The sequence below is a fragment of the Sesamum indicum genome, linkage group LG12, assembly GCF_026168435.1.
Source record: "Sesamum indicum cultivar Baizhima isolate 11 linkage group LG12, ASM2616843v1, whole genome shotgun sequence".
In the NCBI taxonomy this organism is placed as follows: Eukaryota; Viridiplantae; Streptophyta; class Magnoliopsida; order Lamiales; family Pedaliaceae; genus Sesamum; species Sesamum indicum.
In genome coordinates this window covers 7,585,380-7,600,066 of record NC_142668.1, presented here as the reverse complement: position 1 = coordinate 7,600,066, position 14,687 = coordinate 7,585,380, and positions in this window count along the sequence as shown.

The following is a 14,687-nucleotide window of genomic DNA, read 5'->3' as shown; positions in this document are numbered from 1 at the left end:
AGTTAACTTTTTCCTTTTTTCTTTAGCTTCTTTTCTTGTTCAATGCCTTCCTTTACTAGAATGTCAACCTTTCATTTCTTCATTGATTTCTTTTCTTTTTCAGCACCTTTCTTTCCTAAAATGTCGAACTTTTTTTTGTTTTTTTTCATTAGGTTATCTCCTTCGTCAATAGCTTCTTTTCCTAGAATGTCAACATTTCTATTTTTTATTGATTTCATTCATTCTTCAATACCTTCTTTTTCTAAAATCTCAACCTTTCATTTTCTTTTTATTGATTTCTTTCCTTTTTCATCGCATTCCTTTGGTAAAATGACCAGCTTTCCATTTTTAGTTTGTTTATTCCTTCCATCAGCATGAAATTAATGAAAAGCCGAATTTGATAAATGAATCTAGTCTTTATTTAAATTTCAAAAAACACTAAGTATTGGTTACCTTCCAAAAACCATTGTCTTGGTTATAGAAAGAGGCCAAGACCTTCCCTCTTCACCTCTTTGCTCGGCCTTATAAATAAGAGATCTTGTCTCTCTTCTCGTACAACCAGAACAGTGATTCTCCTCAAAGTTTTTAGCATTTCTTTGTGAATCTATAAAGCTTGAAGGTCTTAGTGACTGAGAGATAAAAGAAATCTGAGTGATTTGAGTTGTGGTCGGTCTTTGATAAGTTCCTTGGTGTTACCGTGGGTCGGTTTCTTTTGAGTACGGAACTCTTGTGACGGATTACCCCATACTGTTGGATCTGGCTCAATTTGAGCCTGTTTCTCTTATTATTGATTCGTTATTTATTTTCTTTTATCTCATTGTTAATATTCATTCTGTAATTTTCGGGGCTGTAATTATTAACGAGTTTTGTACTCCAATCGTTGTAATAGTTGACAGGTTTCATTTGATATCCACCCTATAGTGGTATCAGAGCATTGGTTCTGATCCATCAAAGCTCCGGCGGTGGTAACTTGCTTAAAACCCTCCTTTTAAATTTCTGCATAGTTATTCGGTTATTATCTCTTGCTCGATTTTTTGAGGTGCTTATCCCCCTGATTATCCTCCTGGCCGGACCCGTGAGGTTGTCGGGTATCTGGACTGGGTGTTAGGCTGGAGAGGCCTCAGTTTCGTGGTTATTAATTTATCTCTTGAGATCTTGGGCATTTCTTAAAAACTGCTACTTTGCCTCGTGTTTGTTATCTGCACTTAGTGAACTTTTCTATCTTGAAACCATTTTCTGAATTATTGTGATTGGATACATTGTGGTTAGTGATATAAAATTGACAAAATATCACTTTTGGTCCCACTAGATAGGGTCATTCTCACTTTTGGTCCCATGCTTTACATGTTCAACATTTGTAGTCCCAAAACCCTAATTTTTTAACACGTTTAGTCCCACTCCGTTAAAAACTGACGGAAACGGCACATGACAAGTCACGTGCCGTTAGTCAGCTGGTACGGTCCATGTTGGTCAACGAAAAAATATCACTTTTGGTCCCACTAGATATTCATTCTCACTTTTGGTCCTACGCTTTACGTATTCAACACTTATAGTCCCAAAATCCTAATTATTTAACACCTTTAGTCCCACTCTGTTAAAAACTGTTGGAATTGGCGCTGAAAACAGACTGCAATGCTTGTGTACAGTGTTTGGAGGGAAGTAATGGCGCCAAAAACATATTTTTTTGCTATATCTAAACAACCCACAAACTCCACACAACATTCTCATCTTTTTTACATAGGCCAAAAAAATAAGAAATATACTCAAATGCACTGGTTTTGATCATTAATAAAATCTGCCAAATACTACCACAAACAAACCAAAATGTGACAAAAATCTTCTTACAATACCTCGCAATATTTTGTTCTTTGAAACTTCACAAATTTCCCTTGCCAATACAAGCAAAAAATCTGATGCTATACAAACCAAAAACGGCTGCCAACAAGTCATGAAGTCCTTCTAGTTTACGATGAAGCAACTTCTCAAAGTGGCTCACTAACGCTTGCATATGGAATGCGTCGACCCCACCTTGTATCGTTTGTCCCGAGTTGTTGTCATCACTTGCTTGAACAACTCCTTTATCTCGATTTTCTGCCATTTAGTAAAATATATATAAATATTTTTATAAAGCCTCACCAAATTCTTGCGACGCTCTTATTTTCTCTCTTTATTTTTTCCCTCGTGTTTCACTCCTCACTTAATAGGCTCACACTTTTGGTCCTCAATGATAATCTCACTTCACTCAACACTCTCTAATCTAAGCTCCTGTGAAACTCAATGCTTTATCTGGTGACTCAAAAACAAATGCCAATTCTTTTCTCAACCAAGTATGTGTATGTGGACGCTTCACACTCACCCGTAGCTAGAGAATGGTCTAAAGAAGTTTGATACAACTAGAGAAATGAAGACCAATTGTCTTATAAAGATAATAGCAAAGTAAAGTGATGAACGATTTTCTTTTTTGTTTTTTGTGTTTTTGTCTTTTTAGGCTGCTCTCCCTTTTTTTTTTTTGAGCTTTTCTTTTCGATTTTTTTTATAACAATCGGAGGGGGGGGGGGGGGAAGGTACGAAATATTGTGGTGGTAGACGATAGATTCAAGGTAAATCAAATGAAAGAAAGAAATCCTACCGTATCAACTTAGGCTCTGATACCACATGATATGGTATGGACCATAGGTGGCCTGATCTTTACGGCGTAGACTAGAAATGGATAAAGTGGTCCGTGACCTGAGGAATGTGAATAGCCAACCACGTTATATGAACGTTACCTATTATTTAGAATATTCAACCAACCACGAGCACGAGTAAACAAATCCATACAACGACACACTTGGGTCGAGCACGAATTGGGGGCTTTGTGAATTTGAATCACCAATCTAATAGACTAGATTGACAAAACAAAGGTTTCACCAAAGCTAAAACAAGTACAGTAAAACCTCTATAAATTAATAATCTTGGGACCATGAAATTTTATTAATTTAGAGAGATATTAATTTATCGATAAATTAATATTTTATTAATTAAAAGAGAGACTTTTTAAATTCAACAAATTTATTACATATGTATTGAAAATAAATGAATTCATATACGTTTCATTGATTATATTTATGCATCAATCAATTCTTTATAACTAATTAAATATATTCATGTAATATCAATTCATTGTATACAATTAACTATTATATTCATAGACACATGTATCAATTCATTGGAATTACTTAAATATACATGTTTACATTAATTCGTTGCACTTAAATAACTATTGTAATCAATTAAATATATTGATGCATCATGAATGAAATATATACTATATAAATCTCAATATAAAAATAAAATATTTCATAACACCCAACCATGTCTTCTCATCTAAAAGACATCATAAAATCATCCATGAATGATCAAATGCGTAAAGCATTACAAACTTCATATTTTAGCAAATTAGCATAATATTTATTATTTATGAATTATTAATTTAGAGTTTTAATGGGACCTAATATTTATAAAGAAATTTTTCAAAAAATTATTATCTTATTATTTTATCGAATTTGATGATTTTTTACAAAGGCCCAAGTCAGGACCGGAAGATTTTATTATTTTAGAGAGTTTATTAATTTATAGAGTATTAATTTACAGAGATTTTAAAACCTCTATAAATTAATAACCTTGGGACCATGAAATTTTATTAATTTAGAGAGATATTAATTATCGATAAATTAATATTTTATTAATTAAAAGAGAGACTTTTTAAATTCAGCAAATTTAGTATATATGTACTGAAAATAAATGAATTCATATATGTTTCATTAATTATATTCATGCATTAATCAATTTTTTGTAACTAATTAAATATATTCATGTATAATATCAATTCAGTTTATACAATTAACTATTATATTCATAGATGCATGTATCAATTTATTGGAATTATTAAACATACATGTTTACATTAATTCGTTGCACTTAAATAACTATTATAGCCAATTAAATATATTCATGTTATGATGAATAAAATATATACTATATAAATCTCAATATGAAAATAAAATAATTTATAGCACCCAACCATGTCTTCTCATCTAAAAGGCATTGCAAAATCATCCATGAATGATCCAATGCGTAAAGCATTACAGATTTCATAATTCAACAAATTACCATAATATTTATAATATAATATTTATGAATTATTAATTTAGAGTTTTAATGGGACCTAATATTTATAAAGGAATTTTTTTGAAAAATTATTATCTTATTATCTTATCGAATTTGATGATTTTTTACAAAGGCCCAAGTCGGGACCAGAAGATTTTATTATTTTAGAGAGTTTATTAATTTATAGAGGTTTTACTGTATATGACTCTCTAAAATAAGAGAACACTCAATATTTTATAAACTTAGATCAATTCTTGAATATTTCGATTGTATCCCGCATGCATGGCTGGTATGTGCCTTTTATAGGCCTAAAACACTTTCAAATTAACCTTTCATATCCCCAAGTGACTACTTGGTGGATGTACATTCAATACTTGGTCAAGAAAGACTAAAAACTACGCATTCTTGGTAAAAAACGAGTAAAATCCATGCATGACCATGAAAATCCGAAAAATGGCGTATAAATACACTTTGAATATAGTTAAAAGGTCTCCTTTAACCACATGGCTGCACTTGGACGAGTTGGGCTCCTATTGTGGGCTTCCTTGGGCTTGAATTAATGAAATTAAGCTCACATGTTGGGCCTCCGATTGTGACTTGATCCCATTAGCAAAGACTAAGTTGGATTGGGCTTGAATTACTTCTTGCATTCTCTTCAACCTTTCTCTTGTCATTGGTTCACTTCCAAATGTTAAATCTTGATCCATTGGATCTTGAAATTCTTTTGCTTGTTGGAGGCCCTCAGTGTTCCTATCACTTCTCTCTCTCTGCATTTGCATTCATCTCACTCTCACTCACTCTGCTTCAGATGTTGAGTTGCTTTTGATGAAAATTAAGCCTTCACTGCAAGGAACCGCCGAGAACTTGCCGTTGTTGTCCTGGAATGTCTCAGTCCCACTCTCCATTAGGCTTTTGGGACTATAAGTGTTGAACACGTAAAGCGTGGGACCAAAAGTGAGAATGACCCTATCTAGTGAGACCAAAAGTGATATTTTGCCGTTGATCAACATGGACCATACCAGCTGACTAACGGCACGTGACTTGTCACGTACCGTTTCCGTCAGTTTTTAATGGAGTGGGACTAAAAGTGTTAAAAAATTAGGATTTTGGGACTACAAGTGTTGAACATGTAAAGCGTGGGACCAAAAGTGAGAATGACCCTATCTAGTGGGACCAAAAGTGATATTTTGCCTATAAAATTGCTCTTCTCTTTTCGTGACTTAGTTTTCTTTTGAAATCTGTTGATACTCATTCTCTGTGAACTCAAAATCTGTAATCCAATTTTTTGTTTTTTGGGAATATCATATTTGGTGTGGATATTAGTGTGATCTATGCTCTTGTGATCTGATATATTATCTTGCTTAAATCAGCTGCAAAAACGCTCTTTGAAAGGTTTTAAAATTCTGATTTTTTTTTTTTAAAAAACCATTCCTAAAAGATAAACTTTTTCTTAAATGGCCGGATACAATTTGCAATCTTTTGATAGGAAGGGTAATTTTTCAATTTGGCAGCAAAAAATGAAGGGTATTTTGATTCAACAAAAAGTTTTTAAGGCCATAGATGGTAGATACACTGATTCTATTTCTGAAGAAAAAGTTTTGGAAAACGATGAATATGCTTATTCTTCTATAATTCTTAATCTGTCCGATAATGTTTTAAGAAAAGTCGGCAAACAAACTCTGCCAGAGATTTATGGGAAAAATTGGAGGAGCTTTATACTGATACTTCTTTGCCGAGTAAAATGTTTTTACTTGAAAAATTCTTTAAATACAAGCTTGATTTGTCTAAAGACATTGATGAGAATTTGGATGATTTTACTAAATTGGTTCAAGATATTAAGTTGACTGATGACAAGAATATTGGTGATTACTCTCCTATTGTGCTTCTAAATGCTATACCTGATACATATTCTGATGTGAAAGCTGCGATTAAATACGGTGGAGATAGTGTGAGTCTTGACACTGTTGTTAATGGATTAAAAAGCAAAGAAATTGACCTAAAACTGAATAGACCGAGCAGCAACCAATATCAGGTTAATTCTGTTAGAGGAAAATCTAGGTATAGAAATTCCTTTCATAAAAGACATAGCAAAGAGAGGAATAAAAAACACAATAATTTTGAGTCCAGTGATAACAAAGAAGAAGCGAAGGATAAAGATAGGAGATGTTACAATTGTGGAAAAAATGGTCATTTTATAAAAGATTACAAAAGACCAAAACGGTTTAATAAGAGGGAAGAAACAAACGTAGTGACTGAAGAAGGAGAATCAACAGTTTATTGATTTTGTATCAATTCATAATTCTTGTGTTTGCTTTATGCTAAGTGCTTTATTTTTTGAAGAATATGTTTTTTGGCTTTGTGTCAATAATCGTTTTGTACACTTGTTTTGTGAGTGTTATTATTGCTTAGTGCATTTAGTAATATTCCTTTGTGGATATTATTTAGACTTTGTATCTTGAGCATAAGTGGCTAAGTGTTTTAACTGAGCCTATGTGGATGTGCAATTTTGCCTATGTGGTTATGTGATTGTAGTGGCCGTATGTGAATGCTTAAGTGGCTCGTTGAGTTCTTTGTGTGTTTTGATGGCGTGAATTTGCCTAAGTGGTTAAACTTCGTGTAATATGACCGGTTGAACTTAAGTGGTTGTTGAGCCTTTTGTGAGATTCTTTGTGAATGAGCCTATGTGGCAATATGCTATAGCCTTTGTTTGAATATTAACTTAGTGTTAATTGCTGTGTGTAAATTGTTTAAGTGCTTAGTGCTAATCGAGTTGTGTGTATGCTCTATGCTTTAGATATCCTGTTACTAATATCTTTTGTAGGTACACTGGAGCGGGCCCCTAGACTATGATGAAAAGGCCAGATCCAAATACTCCGGACCTCGTTCTTTTATAACTTGGTCCAAGGTGGAGTATGTTATAATTTGTGGCCAAGTGATATTATTAGTGGCCCACTCGGATGCCCAAGGACCGACCCATTTGGCAGCCCAAGAACCCGACCCTATAAAACCCGACCCACTCTCTTGCTACTTACATACCTAACTCGTTTCTCATCCTCATTTCTCCTTCTCACTATTGCGCCGACATTACAGCTTCTCTCTTCTTCCTTTTCTCTGTGATTCTTGTTTCCTTTCTTTCGCCTAAATTCATGGCCTCCTTCCATAACCAAGACAATGGTTTTGGAAGGTAACCAAGACCTTCCCTCTTCACCTCTTTGCTCGGCCCTATAAATAAGAGATCTTGTCTCTCTTCTCGTACAACCCGAACATTGATTCTCCTCAAAGTTTTTAGCATTTCTTTGTGAATATATAAAGCTTCAAGGTCTTAGTGACTGAGAGATAAAAGAAATCTGAGTGATTTGAGTTGTGGTCGGTTTTTGATAGGTTCCTTGGTGTTACCGTGGGTTGGTTTCTTTTGGGTACGGAACTCTTGTGACCGATTACCCCATATTGTTGGATCTGGCTCAATCTGAGCCTGTTATCTCTTATTATTGATTCGTTATTTATTTTCTTTTATCTCACTGTTAATATTCATCTGTAATTTTTGGGGCTGTAATTATTAAGGAGTTTTGTACTCCAATCATTATAATAGTTGACAGGTTTCATCTAATATCCACCCTATAGCAAATTCTCTGCTCTATTTGACTAATTTATTTCCATAAAAAGAAAACAAATCTATTGTGGTAATAAATAAAAACTTCGTCAGCACCAAATCAGACATGGTCTAACGAAATTACAGATGGCGTTAAGGTGGACTTATGGATATCTTTTATACATTTTAAATTTTAGGGGAGTGTTGGAGAGCACGACACGAGGTATGCTTTAAGAGTAATAAATATAATGAACCTTTTTTCTTATGAAATTTTCAACTGTATATATCATTATTGTCTTGTACAATGACATCAATTTCTTAATTAATGTGTTAGAAAAAAATATCATTGAAAATTCAAAAGACTTGGCATCAAGAGAATGTGAGATCTTATTAATGCTCTCACGAAATCTTTGGTATTTTATCATATAAATTGAAAATGAAGTGAAAGGCCAAAAAGTCAGAATGTAAAAATCTCTTGATTAAATTAAAAAGGTACTGAAATTTTTAATTGTTTTATTTCTAAAAGAAAATCATTCATAGTTCTAGATCAATCAACATATTATTATTATAATATTTACTCCATATATAAATATTTCTAAATCAACCAACAAATTCAAAGTGAACAAAAGAAACAACGTACGTATTACTATTAAAGTAGACTAAATATGTAGATCTAGAACTCATAATCACAACCTTTTGGTTGTGATATCTCACTCTTAAAATTTTCAATTATTTAAACATCAAAATAAGGCATCATTTTTTAAAAATAATTTTTTGGATTATTAATTTAATTAGTTAGTTCTCTATGACAAGGAACAGGAGAATTGGTTTTTTCAATAAAATAAAAGAATAAATTTATAATTAAATAATAATGATGGGTATAACCCAAAAGAAATTGGCCCAATAGAAAGTGCTAAACCCAAATAAAGGCCTAACAGCCCAGGAGAGAGGTTGCCCGCCCAAGTCACCATGCTTGGCCTAAAGAGAAGGCCTCCTACAGATTCGATTTGGCCCAGAGGGGAGGCCCATTTAGTTGAGCCCAAAAGCTGACCCCCCCCCCCTCCCACACACACACACACACTAAAGTCCAGCCAAAGGGAGAAGCCTGCTTCGTCGATTCTGACCCAATGAGGAAGCCCAATTCTGGGGTTTCCCAAGCCAAGTCAAGGGGAGAAAAATGCCCCCAGAAAGTTGGACTCTGGATTACCAGATCTAAAGCAAAACTAAAATTCCACCCAAATTCTTAAGAGAACAAAAAAAACAACAAAGAAATCATCGAATCTTTCTACCTCATTAGATCCACACGCGTACACTTTTAATCCGCGATCAATCTCAGCAAAGCAAGCAAAGAAAAAGAAAAGGATAGAAAACTAGAGAGGCGATCAAAAACTAGACGGAACTTCATCACACACACTCGAAAATACACACTAGAACTCTAGCTTTGGCTGATCATGGAGAAGGTGGGGATGCAGCCTCGAACGGCGTTGGAGATGGGACAGCTGATGACGGTGATCTGGCAGCGGTGAGCAGAACATCGAAGAGGGAGTGGGTACAGAAAAGATGCAAATTTTTCCAAGGAAAACAGGCCCATGTTCAGATTTCTTCGCCGGTGGACTCCACGCCGGTGGAGGAGGATAATCAAACTTCCATGATAGGTATGACATCTGATTTAATAGAATTTGTTGATACATGTAGGCATTTAGATGGGAATAAGGGGATTGTGGGCATGGAGGACGAAAGCACCCGATTTTCGAACCCACTGTTTGACATCGGTAGGGCATGGAGATTGGGTCCAGTTGATGTTGTGGAGGAAGGAGATGACGTCCTAAGGGGGAATGATGGTTCTCTCATGGTTGTTTGTGTGCCGTCCAGCAACTTAGAATTTTGTGGTGCTGAGACGCCATTAGTAGGGAAGACGACGGCAATTCGTATTTCTGCCACCAGATACGAAGGCAGTAGCATGAGACGGGATGGGAGAAAGAATCCTATGGAGAAAAACGCAACCTTGAAACCGCCAGATGGAAGTTCGATGCTAGGGTTTAAAAGTGACGTGCATGGCGCTGTCAATGGTGGCGGTGGAAATTCCTTAACACCGGCGGATTTCAATAACGCAGAATTCCTAAAATTGGCCTACAGAGTGTTAGATGGAGACGTTTCATCCATGGCTGCACTAAAGGAACTCCAAAACAGCTGGGAAGATAAGTTTGGCTGACGCTCAATGTAAATGGATATGGTGGGCCGGTAATAACTCGACAGGCACGACAATGCATTGCTCCGGTGTCTATGATCGGAAAACAGACGGGGGAGATTCATATCTCGCCGGATTAGAGGGCTGCAGCACCAGTTTTTTTGAAAATAGGTTTGGCTGCCGGAAAATTGCAGCAGCTGACGGATTCGCGAATTTTCGATGACCCTGACTCACCGGTGATGAGTCCAGCCACTGATACTGAACGGCGACGCCTGATTGTAGATGTGGACAGCATGGTGGCTAATCATGGGGCTGTGAACGTGGAAGAAGTCCATGTGGATGGTGATGGGTCCGATGACTTGGCTTGTGAGGTGGAGGGTGATATGGCAAATTTTGGAGCTACAACTGCGGCTGATGGGGCTATTCAGGTGGCGAAAGGGGTGTTACATGCTGTGGATGAAGTGGAAAAATTACATGATGTGGTTTCCAAATCATCGTTTCTAACACGGTACAAACTCAGCCTATGGGCCTTTTTGTAGGCAATATTCCATTACATACTTGCCCCGAACCTATTGTTGATGACAAGATTGCATATGCCTTTAATAATTCGTCTCAAAAGACCCTTTCCTATAACGTCCCGACTATACAGAATGGTGAAGTCATTGTACGTCCGACATTAGAATCTATTCAAACTGGATCTCGTCGATGGAGATCTACTGCGGTAGGGTAGTTCCTAGGCAAACGACCCTATTTTCATCATCTGAAGGAGAATGCCAAATCAGTCTGGCCTACATTACGGGAGGTTACTGCCACAACAAATGGGTTCTTCTTCTTTCAATTCAAAACAATTATTGATATGGAGGAGGTTATTGAGGGAGGGTCGTGGCCATTTCAGGGACAACCTATAGTTCTTCAGAAATGAGAATCATGAGGAAACTTAAGCATATGCAAGTCCTTGTATGGATCAGATTACGTCATTCCTAGTAGAATTATGGATGGAAGAGGGGCTCAGTACGGTAGCTAGTGGCATGGGAAAGCCTTTGTACCCGAATGTTATTACGAGAGCATGCATGAGACTGGATTTCGCTCGTGTATGTGTGATGCTTGATATAAGTTCCAAATTTCCAAAGCACATTATTATCATGACTCCGGATGAGGATGGAGGGGAAGCCCCCTGCAAAGTAGACTTAGAATATGAGTGGCTACCGCCCAAGTGTACTAGCTGTATGACGCTGGGTCATAGTGCCAAGGACTGTATGGTGAATAAAGTCGCTAAAACGGGGAAGTCTCCAGTTTCTGTTTATGTGCCGAAAGGTAATGTCCCTCGACCGTCCGATCAGGTTATGGATAAGAGCCAATCAGCGAGTACGAATGTGCAAATCGAGAATCGTGAAAAACCAACAACAGTGAGGGGTCTGAGTCGCAAGGAAAAGGATAAGGCCATTATAACATATAATGCTATTGATGCCTTACAATTGTTTGATGATGCAGATGAATTTCTGGGGGTCCTAAAGCATGCAGCCCCACAGCTATTATACCATGTTGAATATGGGCATATGGAATGTACGTGGCCTGAACAGGAGAGACCACCAACTAGCTGTCAAGGATCTAGTTGCAGAGTTCAGGTTACATTTAATTGTTCTTCTTGAAACGCGTGTTCATTTAAATAATGCTTCCCGTATATAATCATTCTTGTTGCCTCAGTGGAAGTGGTTTGTTGATTATGTAACGGTTGGTAATCGTATTTTGCTAGCATGGGATGATAATTATCTGGATGTTAATGTGCTTGCGTTGGGTCTCAATTTATCCATGCACAAGTTAATTTTAGAATTGCGCATGATCCTCTGATTATTATTGTCATTTATGGTGTTAATGAGGTGGTTGAGAGGAGGGAACTATGGGAGTCCTTGGAATCTTTTGCCCCACTTTTGGCTAACATTCCATGAATGGTTGGTGGGGATTTCAATGCGATAAGGGACCTCAGTGAGGTTTATGGTATGTCAAGGGATATAAGGATGGCTATGGAGGAATACAACTCATATATTCTAAACGCTGGTTTATTACAATTACCTATGCAGGGTGAATGATTCACTTGGCACAATTGAAGTGCAAGTCCACGCAATCTATGGAAGAGGTTGGACCGGATTCTCGCTAATGATACTTGGACGATGAGATACTCGACTCTACTCTACACTTGTCTTACCTCTCGGACTTCGGATCACTCGCCCATGATGATCTCAAGGGATACTCAAAGACACTTCGGAGGTATGTTTAGATTTGACAACTACCTTACACTCTCACTGGCTTTTATTCCTAGTGTGCAGAATATTTGGCAACACGAGGTAGTTGGTATTCCCATGTATGCGATCACCCGAAACTTGAAAGCCTTGAAACCTGTATTTCGAGAACAAAGAAAGAATAAGGGAGATCTTTCGCATAACGTCCAATTAGCAAAAGGGTTCCTTAATATGGCACAACAGTTGGTTAGCTCGAGTAGATATGATGAGGTCCTCTTATTTTTGGAGCACTGTTGTAGGCTGGTTTATGCCAAGGCAGCCGAATTGCAACCGACTATGCTACAACAAAGGGCTAAGATGCAATGAATGAAGGGAGGTGATCAGTGCACACGAATCTTCTTGCAGAAGATAACACAAAGACGGGCTGCAAGAAAGATCCTTCAGATTAATGATCCTCATGGTACTACCCTCACTGAGCCGGATGCAGTGGCATATGAATTTGTCACGTTCTTTCAGTCTTTGTTGGGAGGTAATCAGCGACAGGAGGTTATTGACCTCCGGCACTTAAGCCCGTGGGCGCGACACTTATTGGATGAGGAGGAGGCCTTGCATCTTACTAAGCCATTCACTGCAGAGGATGTGAAGATTGCTATCTTTGATATAACGGATGATAAGGCCCCGGGGCCAGATGGGTTTTCGTCGGTCTTTTTCAAGGCTGCATAGCCTGTGGTGGGAACTGAAGTCACTAAGGCCGTATTGGATTTCGTTGCTACAGGGAGACTCCTGAAGCAAATCAATAGCACAATCTTGGCGCTTATCCAAAATGTACACACCCCTTCTACTGTTGTTGACTTTCGCCCTATCTCCTGTAGCAATGTCCTTTATAAAGTTATTGCTAAACTCATTGTCCAACGATTGAGTATGGTGCTGGATAAGCTTTTTAGCCCCTGCCAGAAATATTGGAGATAATATCATGATGACACAAGAATTATTCACTAGCTATAACCAGATGCGATTACCTCCACGATGTGTTTTAAAAGTGGATATTCGGAAGGCTTATGATACAGTGGAGTGGGATTTTCTCTTTGCCACTCTTAAACTTTATGGGTTTCCGGAGACATTTATACGATGGATTAAGGAATGTATCACCACTGCATCCTTTTCAGTGGGTTTCAACGGAAATATAATCAAAATTATATATCATTTTCACATTATAATGCTCGATATTAGTAAAATTTACAATTAGAAGAATATATATAAAGAGATACATAAAATAAGTTTTATTCATTCATATAAATTAAAAAATAATAATAATCTTCATAAAAAAAAAGTCTCCAAAGAGAACTTAAATATGAGTTCAGTTACAAACGCATATACCATCTAAATTTTATAACAAAAAATTTAAAAATCGATCCAAATTTCAAATTGCCTATAAGTATCAAGATGTACTATAAATATTATGTATGGATATGTCAAATCAGCACATATGTAGTGTTTAAGTGAACAACTTCAATGATCCTATTTTATTATATATAGATTACAATAACAATGTGATATTATTAACATGCAATCAATACCTTTTAATATTTCAATAAAGATTTTATAAGATCATACGTTTTCTATAAGTAAGATGTTTTTAAATTTTATTTAAAAAGTAAGAGTTTATAACTTATTAACATTTAGTTTTTGAAGTTTATAATTTGTTCTTCTAATGAATTTATTAAATATTTTGTAGCATCTTATCATAAAGTTTCAAACACGTTATAAAATATAAAAAAGGTAGAAACTTATTCAAACACCTTTTAAGAAAACTTAACTATTAAGGATTGTACGAAATGCCATAATTAATCCCTGCAAATTAAATTCAATTTTTACTGAATTAAATATTATAAATTGATCACGACTAATTTATATATTACACGCTCGTATAAAATGACAAGTTCGATAAAATTCGAACTTGTGAAGTACAAATAACTTCCACATTTGGTGAGCCCTTACATAAATGGTAACATTGATGTTTCGCAGTAATAAGGTCGTAGTTATATATATTTATACGACAATTTATTATTTTTGTATCGTATTTAATTAAAAAATCTCAGAATATATCAAATAACAAAACACTCTCTCTGTATTAGATTTAAATATATAAATATTTTTTGTTCTTTTTAAAATTACGAGTATACCCCTTGATTGTTGTAATTGGAGCTATAATTAAAAACTCCCTGTTTAAAAGTAAAAACTTATGTAAACACTTTCTAAAATGCATTACGGTAACACCATTTCAGTGTGTTCTACAATTTTGCAAAGACAAAAAATACTTATATATTTGAATTTAGGGATAATTATACTCTCTTCCTTTGAAGTTTGGTGTAATTACACGTAAACTCTCTGTAGTTTGACAAATTACATCTAACACCCCTAAGGCTTGCTTTACCTAACAAATAAGTCTCTCCGTTAGTCAAAATTCACCAAATTTATTGATATTAGCAAAAAAGTTAGAGAAAAATTTTATTGACATATTACTGGCTTATTACAGGTTAAATAA